Genomic DNA, 8147 nt, shown 5'->3' on the forward strand with positions numbered 1-8147 from the left:
TAGTCACCATATAAGTCCTTTACGTACATTATCTCATTTGATCCACACAGAAAACTTCTGGGGTATATATTGCTGGAATCATCACCCCCATTTTATAGAGGAGCAGACTGAGGCTTACAGAAGTTTTGTAATTTGCCTATGATCACATACCGAGCCACTGGAGGAGACAGAATTTGAACCCAAGTCTTGTGGCTTAATAGCTCACTTGCATAACCAATACACAGGAGATTGCTGCACAGTAACACGTTGTTGGTTGTAGTGTTTTTGGGTAAATAGATACACCAGCACCTCTCTTGAGCCATTCTTGCAGTTTTGGGAAATAATAAGAGGAGCATTAAAAGCCTCTGACAAGTAGACAGAGAAAAGTTTCCTTGGTAAAATAAAACTGGATACGGAGTCACTTACTTACACAGTGGAAATTTGGGCGATATTATCACACACTCCCTGAGACAGGCCAGGAAGCCAGGACAAGCAGAATAGGGACAGACAGGTAGTTAAACAGCAGTTTACAGCCATTGAAGACAATCTAGAGGCCAAGCAGTTTGCAGCCATCTAGTAAATCCTATCTTCTCTAATCCGGGGACAACTCAGAGTAAACGGTTTACACTTCTCTTCCCCAACCTGAGGGTGAAATAGCTTAACCCACCCTGCTCAAGGAGACTGACAGCAGAAATCCAATTAGAGCCATTGGCCAACCACACCCACAGACAGATGAAGTTAAGAGAATAAATCTCATTTTGGTACATCAACATAAAACTGATGAACGTTCTATTGAGAGCCTCCCTTAAACTCTCAGCCTTTAAAACCCTTCCAAACAAAGGTCCCAGCAGGAGCTCTTCTTCCCAGGAGCACGAACCCCACCCCCACCCCACCCCTGCCTTCCCAGGAGCACGCACCATCCCACTTCCCAGGAGCACGCACCCTCCCCCCCTTCCCAGGAGCACGCACCACCTCCCTCTTGCCCACAGGCATGCATCTCCTAAACTCTAAGGGAGCCCATGAGGCTTGCAACCAGGGCAGCAATGGGCAGCAGCAGCCACCCAGATAAGCCCCCTGAACCTGTCCCCAAGGCCCCTTTTTCCCCTGACTTCTTAATGAGCCAAAGCAGCCCAGCTTAGGCTCGTCCCCAGCCCTTTCTGGTTTCACTGTCCCCAGCTTTAATAAACACCCTCTAAAATTCACCTGGACTCTCGTGAAACTTTTCCTGCAGGATGTCAAGAGCCCACACATTGCCGGCTGGCCCCAGGCAGTCCCCGCAAGAGCCAGGTCCCCTTTCCAGTAACCCTCCCCAATTTACCATCCCCCACACACCCTGCCTCACCCCTTCAAGGGCCTTTCAGTTTTTTTGGAAGATTGACCTGTAACAACTAATCTAAGGGGAAAACAAAAGATCTTTTTCTCAAGAGAAAATGTTCCCTTCTGATTGCATCTTTTCCCTTTTACTCCCACAGCACACAGTGATCACTATATATATAGTGTTTTACAAGGGGTACCCCAAAGGTCTCAGTGCAGTTGGAAACTAGCACTTTCAGAAGAATATGTGTTACAAACCTACCAAAACATTTTACAAGTTTAATTTTTTACCATTGGGTAGTGACCCCATTATTTTTTTTTTTGAAATAACACATTTAAATTTTATTTTTAATGTCTCTAAACGAAGATGGCAAATATGGACCAGAACACACACAAAATAAAACATTAGTTATTAAAAAATGAATAAAAGTAAAGAAATTCAAATATTACTCTTTCTTATTTATTGATTTATATATATATTTTTTTTAATAATACATTTTCGAAAGATTTGCTGTTGGTGGTGGTGGTGGTGTTTGTAACATATACACATTTTAATTTTTTTAGAGAGAGGGAGACATTGATTTGTTCCACTTATTTATTCATTTACTGGTTGCTTCTTATATATGCCCTGAGCTAGGGATTGAACCCACAACCATGGAGTATAGGTATGTCCTCTGACCAACTGAGCTACCTGGCCAGGGCCCGTACACACTTTTAAAGAAATTAAACCTTAAAACTGCATTCACATTTTGAAACATCCTGTATATACTATGCCTCAGGCTAATTTGAAGTAACTTGCTTGTATCTGAAGTCACTTTCCAAGCAACATGAACACCCAAACTTTGTTCAAAAAAATTGTTGTTTTGCCTGGCCGGTGTGGCTCAGTGGTTGAGCGTCAACCCATGCACCAAGAAGAGGTCTCCGGTTAGATTCCTGGTCAGGGCACGTGCCCAGGTTGTGGACTTGATCCCCAGGGAGGGGCATGCAGGAGGCGGCTGATCTATGTATCTCTCTTGTTGATGTTTGTATCTCTCCCTCTTCCTTCCTCTCTCTCTAAAAATCAATAAAGAAAAAAAATGTTTTTTAATCATTTCTCTAAAATATCTAAAATGTTTATAAAGTCTTTATTTCATCTTTTGTGGGGGTTTTTTATCCTCACCCGACCACATTTTTCCATTTTTTGTTCAGATAGAATGTGAGGGAGAGAGAGGAAGAGAGAGAGAGAGAGAGAGAGAGAGAGAGAAACATGGATGTGAAAGGGACACATCGAGTGGCTGCCTTCCACACGGCCCTGGTTGGGTCAGGGCTGGGGACAAACTGCAACTGAGGTACATGCCCTTAGCGGAATTGACAGTTTAAGCATTTCTTTTTCTTTTTTTTTTATCCTCACCCGAGGATATTTTTCCATTTTTTGTACAGATAGAGTGGGAGGGAGAGAGAGGAAGGGAGAGAGAGAGAGAAACATCGATGTGAAGAGACACATCGAGTGGCTGCTACCCGCACGACCAATCAGGGCCGGGGACAAACTGCAACCGAAGTACGTGCCCTTAACGGGAACCGAACCCGGGTCTCTCCAGACCGCAGGCCGACTCTCTAACCGCTGAGCCAAACCGGCCAGGGCTAAGCATTTCTTTTATTTATTTTTTAATGTTTTTTAAAATATATTTTTATTGATTTTTTTAAATCCTAATCTGAGGACTTTTTTTTGCAAATAGAGTGGGAGGGAGAGGGGGGAAAGAGAGAGAGAGAGAAACATCGATGTGAGAAAGACACATTGACCAGTAGCCACCCACACGACCCCAATTGGGGCTGGGGACAAACTGCAACCGAGGTATATGCCCTTAGTGGGAACCGAACCCAGGACTCTCTGGTCCGCAGGCCGACGACGCTCTAACTGCTGAGCCAAACTGGCCAGGGCTTATTGATTTTTTTAAAGAGGAAGGGAAAGAGAGAGAGAGAGAAACATCGATTGGCTACCGCCTGTACGCCTCCTACTGGCATGCGCCCTGACTGGGAATCAAACTGGTACCTCTCAGTCCATGTAATGAAGCTCAATCCACCGAGTCACACTGGCCAGCATAAAATATCTAAAATAGTTAAAAGCCCAGCTGTGTGGCTCAGTGGGCTGAGCACTGTCCCATGGACTGACAGGTGGTTTGATTCCCAGACAGATGGGGGCATGTAGGAGGCAGCTGATCAATGTTTTTCTCTCTCACATTGATGTTTCTATCTCTCTTCTAAAAAATCAATAAAAGCATATTAAAATATTTAAAAGCCTTAGATTAATCAACAATGTGGTGTCACTTTGCAAGGTTCTTGGCCATCTCTCTTCAGGGCACTAAAAACTAATACTAAAAGAATTCAAATGATCAGCACAGTGGATTTTTAACTGACTCATGAACAGCGTTTGAAAACCCACCCTACTTACATATTTACTCCACAAACCAGTTAATCTCTGTCCTTAATATAGAGCTGTTTACTATTTTAAAAGGGTTGCAAATGCCTTCATTGATTACTAAATTGGTATTTTCTGCAATTTTTCTCTTAGAAGTCATTGTGAATATGAGTTTCATTTTAAGACATTAAATTACTGTTTCCCTAATAAAGAAATCCTATCTGTTTAAAAGCAATTGAAGAAAAAAACCCACACCCTTTTTTCTATTGCTTCTCTTCCTGATTCTCCTGCTTCGTGGGCTGAGACAGAGGGATCGGCAGAGCAGAGAACAGAATTTGAGGATGGGGAAGCTAGGGCTACGGACTCAAGTGTTATCTCCGCAGAGATGGGAGAGGTATAGGACTTGGATTTTCATGGGTTGGAAACTCTTAGTATGAACGATTACTGTATGCCAGAACTTTCCACAAATATATCACATTAATCCTGTGAGTCAAGAATCCTTAACCATACTTTAAAGATGAAGAAATGCATTTTCCGAGAGGCATGCAACTGCTCCAAGATCACACAACCCAGTGAAAACGCTAAGTCCAACGTGGCTGCTTTCGGAGGACACCTGTTGGTGGCAGGAACAAGGCAGTTTGAGAACTGCACCAGCTAAGATCTGAGAAATTCACCCTTGCTGAAGACGGCCCTCAAAATTCGCTATGTTACCCGGCCAGTATGGTTCAGTGGTTGAGCACTGACCCACGCACCAAGAGGTCGCCAGTTCGATTCCCGGTCAGGGCACATGCCTGGGTTGTGGGCCCGATCCCCAGTGGGGGGCATGCAGGAGGCAGCCAATGGATGCCTCTCTTCAACGTTTCTATCTCTCTCTCTCACTTCCTCCCTCTTTAAAATCAATAAAGGGGAAAAAATTTTTTTTCTTTTTTTAATTTAAAAAGAAAAGAGAAGATGTGATTTGCAGAAAGATATGAGGAAACTAAGGAAGGGAGCCATGCAGGTGTCTGAGATACAGCACCCGAGGAAGCCCTGAGGAGGAGTGTCCCCTTGTTTCTGAGAAACCCCAAGGAACCTAAGAGCTGGGGAGTGGCAGGAGATGAGGTCAGAGAGAAAACAGGACCGGCTCCTGGAGGGCCATGTGAGCCATGGCTAAGACAACTTTTCCTAGTGAATCAGGAAGCTGCTGAGCAGACTTTCCTAACTGATGTGTGTTTGTCTGCTTCAGTCTGGCTGTTGTGTTGAGAATATACTGTTGGGGAGCAGGGATACCTCTGAGGAGGTTACTGAAATAGCCCAGGCCAGAGAAGATTGTGGCTTGGACTAGGCTTGGAGTCAGCAGTACCAACCTTGCCCCACATCCTCTGATCCTAATACTTCGATATACAAACCCCAAGTACCCATAGAAAGGACAACTTAGTTATTTGGTTTGGCCCAGCTGGTGTGGCTCAGTGGATTGAGCGTCATCCCATGAACTGAGAGGTCCCTGTTTGATTCCCGGTCAAGGCACATGCCTGGGTTGTGGGTTCAATCTCCAGTAGGGGGGTGCAGAAAGCAGCCAATAGATGTTTCTCTCTCACGTTGATGTTTCTTTCTTTATTTAAAAATATATATATATTTTCATTGATATTTAGAGAGAAGGGAAGGGAAAAGGAGAAAGAAACATCGATGTGAGAAAGAACCAATAGATTGGCTGCCTCCTGCACGCCCCCTACTGAAGATCAAGCCCACAACCCAGGCATGTGCCCTGACTAGGAATTGAATCAGCAACCTCTTGGTGCATAAGTCAACACTCAACCACTGAGCCACACTGGCCAGACTCAATCTCTTTCTCTAAAAAAATCAATAAACACATACTTTTTTTAAAAAGTGATTTGTTTCTAAACACATGTCCTTTTTACGCATAAATGTCTGCTTTGCATTATAGTTATTATAGTCATTTTCCTAAGGTCATATGTGCTCCAGCTAGAATGCAGGCCACTTGAAAGCAGAGATCTTTCTTATTCGTGTTTGTAAACCGCCCCCCCCTCTAAGCGGACACAAACCTGGAGCAATGCTCTCCACACAAAGGCACGATGCACATTTGCCCACTTAATTCCAGATTAGCAGTAAATCCAACCTTTTTTCTGCAATACGCTGACAAGTTGATATAAAAGTAAAAATATATTTGGGAAACTTACCCTCCAGGAATTTTCATTCCAAGAGAAAGAGGCAGAGAGAAAGGGAGAGAGGAGAGACTATTGTGTAGCCTTATCCTTCCTTTTTAAATTCCTTCCAACCTGCTGTTCTTCTCCTTCTCCTTATTGATTTTGGTTTGGAATGACACCTGCTATGAACACTGAAACATTTTCTGAGAAAAATGTCAACATTTTAATTCAAATTCTATTGGTATATTTGTACTCTCTAACTATCTTTAGAAGGCCATACAGCTCTTTAAAAACCAAAAGGAAGAAAGGAAGAGATGGAGAGAGCAAGGGAAAGTTAAAAAAGAGAGAGAACAGGTGCTCACCTGATGGATATTTCCTATTAGCTAATTTGTGCACTTGTGAGCTGGATATTTTTTTATCCATGTTTACACACAAGAAATGTGATGATATACTAAAATTACTCCGCTTTAAGTTTCAGAATCAAAACTTGAACCCAGGCCTACCTAACTGGCTTCTCTTTTACTCTTTTAAAAAATATACCACAATGAGGAAATCTGTCCCAAAAAAGTCACATATTTTTGAAATTTTATTTTTCGATTACAGTGTACATTCAGTATTATTTTGTATGAGTTTCAGGTGTACAGCATAGTGGTTAGACAATCATATAGTTTACAAAGTGATCCCCTGATATTTCCAGTACCCACCTGGCATCGTACATAGTTATTACAATATTATTAACTGTATTTCCTATGCTGTAATTTACCATGACTATTTTGTAACTACCAATTTGTACGTAATCCCTTCACTTTTTTCGCCCAGTCCCCCCTGCCCCTCCCCTCTGGCAAGCATCAGTCTGTTCTCTGCATCTATGAGTCTGTTTCTATTTTGTTTGTTTGTTTTGTTCTTTAGATTCCACATATAGCCCTGGCCAGTTTGGCTCAGCGGTTAGAGCGTCGGCCTGCGGTCCAGAGAGACCCGGGTTCGGTTCCCGCTCAGGGCACGTACCTCATTTGCAGTTTGTCCCCCAGTCCTGGTTGGGTCGTGCGGGTGGCAGCCACTCGATATGTCCCTTTCACATTGATGTTTCTCTCTCTCTCTCTCTCTCTTTCTCTCTCTCTCTCTCTTCCTCTCTCTCCCTCCCACTCTATCTGAACAAAAAAAAAAAAAAAAAAAAGGAAAAATGGCCCTGGCCGGTTTGGCTTAGTGGTTAGAGCATTGGCCCAGGTCCAGAGAGACCCGGGTTCGGTTCCCGCTAAGGGCACGTACCTTGGTTGTGGTTTGTCCCCGGTCCTGGTTGGGTCATGCAGATGGCAGCCACTCGATGTGTCCCTTTCACATCAATATTTCTCTCTCTCTTCCTCTCTTTCTCTTCCACTCTATCTGAACAAGAAATGGAAAAATGTCCTCGGGTGAGGATAAAAAAAAAAAAAAAGGAAAAATGTCCTCAGGTGAGGATAAAAAATAAAAAATAAAAGATTCCACATATAAGTGAGATCATATAGTTCCTGTCTTTCTCTGACTGACTTATTTTACTTAGCATAATATCCTCTAGGTCCATTCATACTGTCCTAAAGGGGTAGATTTCATTCTTTTTTATGGGATGGATATGTTTATATATCCCACTACTTTTTTATCCACTCATCTATTGATAGGCACTTGGGTTGCTTCCCTATCTTGGCTATTGTATCTAACACTGCAGTGAACATAGGGGTGTGTATAGTCTTTTGAATTAGTGTTTTGGGTTTCTTCAGATATTATACCCAGAAGTGGAATCACTGCTCATAAATATGGCGGTTTAATTTTGAAATGTTTGTTTTTGTTATTATTGTTTGTATTGGGTTTTGCCTTCTCAGTCCTCGATTTTGACTAGTGTAATGACTGAATTTCAAACTCATGCCCACTTTTCATCTTCCACATTCTCAAAGATGAACTCCCCAACCCTCTGGCATTTCAGCCACAGGACGCCGGTGGGGCTGAGCCACCCTTGGTGGGGACAATCAAGGACTGTTTTTTTTTTCTAAAATTAAGTAGTTAAATTTCACTAGACACTCTCTAAGGTCCCATCCAGATCACGCCTTAGAATTCCATGAATCTAACAAAGATGTGAGGGGATTCGGATTTAAACATCGTTTTTATTTATTTAAAATAATTTTTTCTTCTTTTATTGATTTTTAGAGAGAGAGGAAGGGAGAGAGAAAGAGAGTGATAGAAACATTGATGAGAGAGATACATCGATTGGTTGCCTCCTGCACGACCCCAACCAGGGCCGGGGACAAACCGCAACCAAGGGATGTGCCCTTGGTCAGAATCGAACC

Source organism: Molossus molossus, unplaced genomic scaffold (assembly GCF_014108415.1).
Source record: "Molossus molossus isolate mMolMol1 unplaced genomic scaffold, mMolMol1.p scaffold_m16_p_8, whole genome shotgun sequence".
NCBI classification, from domain to species: Eukaryota; Metazoa; Chordata; class Mammalia; order Chiroptera; family Molossidae; genus Molossus; species Molossus molossus.